This window comes from Larimichthys crocea, unplaced genomic scaffold (assembly GCF_000972845.2).
Source record: "Larimichthys crocea isolate SSNF unplaced genomic scaffold, L_crocea_2.0 scaffold28950, whole genome shotgun sequence".
Lineage (NCBI taxonomy): Eukaryota > Metazoa > Chordata > Actinopteri > Sciaenidae > Larimichthys > Larimichthys crocea.
Genome location: NW_020853814.1, coordinates 332 through 1818, shown reverse-complemented (window position 1 = coordinate 1818; position 1487 = coordinate 332). Strand labels below are relative to the sequence as shown.

Sequence of the window (1487 nt, the reverse complement as noted above, 5' to 3'; positions counted from 1 at the left end):
GCTGTGGACTCTGACGAGGAGGTGGACTACAGTAAGATGGATCAGGTAACTACGACTCCCAGCAGGATCCTGTTTGTGTTTGATGAGTAGTTTTATTGTGAAGAAGACAACAGGATGTGTTTGTGAACAAGAGGGGTCCTTTGGGTCGGTGGGACTTTGATCTCAGGAGGAGTAATGAACAACAAGGAGGCTCTGCCAAAGTATGTGCCACTCATATCTCAGCTCTGACTTACAGGCTCTGTTGTACATGGCTGTGTGTTGATGATGACGTTTGTCCCTGCAGGGCTGCCTTCCAGTACGGCATCAAGATGTCTGAAGGCAGGAAGACTCGACGCTTCAAAGAGACCAAACGAAGCAGAGCTGGACGACAGTAGAAGAAGATTCATCGCGGGTGAGTCGATATGTCTAACTGTGCGCTAAACGGGCTTGTAAACACAATGTTTCCAGCTTATTACAGTCTACAGGCGGTAAACATGCTGTAAGCAGACTGTGGTTAGACAGTAAACAGGATGTAAACAGACAAAAATGGGCTGTAAACAGGTGGTAATCAGGCTGTAAACAGTCAGTAAACAGTAAGTCAGTGTTGAGGACTGACCGTCTCTGTCTTTCAGATCATCGAGAAGAGGAAAAAGATGGAGGCTGATGGGTGAGTACTTCCTTCTTTCTTTATCTGTTGAGCCAATCAGAAGAGAGCAGGCAGTGTTTGTGCTTTTGTTTATTTACCATGAACGTAAACATGACTGAAATCAGTAAACGTTGTGTTTGTCTTTCAGGGTTGACGTGAAGAGGCCGAAATACTGAAGACTTCCTGTGTGTCGGGATCAATATTTATCAGTGATTATCTGTTATTGACACAAGCTAGTGATGTATTGATCTGCAAAGTTATTATTAGTTTTTACTGGAAACAAAGTGTAAACAAACAACAAGTCTGGTAGTAACCTGATATTTGATGTTATTGATTAGTTTGTGATTGTTTTCTGAGCTATTTGAAATATGAATATCCCCATTGGGTAAGAAGTAGCAGAGCATAGCTGTGATTCAGACTTTATTATAAATTTATTAGTTTTTCTTATGAATGCTGCAGTATAATGCTGAAGGAGAAAGCGCCCTGCTGACATGGATGGTGTTCTTATTAATCCTGATCCCGGTGATGAATTTGACATTAAAAAGTTGTCTCTTATATTCTCACCCGTCCCTCTATGTGCCATATTTGGAGTTATACCAGAATCTGGTCCCATAAAGGCTCAAGAGTTTTGCCTTTGGGAGTTTTGGAAGGATTGCCTTCACAGCCTTAATTACCAGAAGGATCATCCTGCTCAGTCTCCACCAAGCTTGGACAAGAAACACTACTTACTGTTCATCCTCTTCCGAGTCGCGGCCAGTTCTAATGGTCGCTGATATTGGGTCAAAGGTGGAGTACATCCTGGACAAGTTGTTGGTTCATCACAGGACACATAGAGACAAACATTGACAATCTTATTTGCACC

The 1487-nt window shown here is 42.5% G+C and overlaps 1 long non-coding RNA gene across 1 annotated transcript; it reads left to right on the top strand.

Annotated features, from left to right (window-relative positions):
* The first annotated feature begins 488 nt into the window (after positions 1–488).
* Positions 489–905, top strand: LOC113744916 (uncharacterized). The gene is made up of 2 exons (XR_003461896.1): positions 489–646; positions 774–905. It is a non-coding gene; the product is annotated as an uncharacterized LOC113744916 (long non-coding RNA).
* The last annotated feature ends 582 nt before the right edge of the window (positions 906–1487 follow it).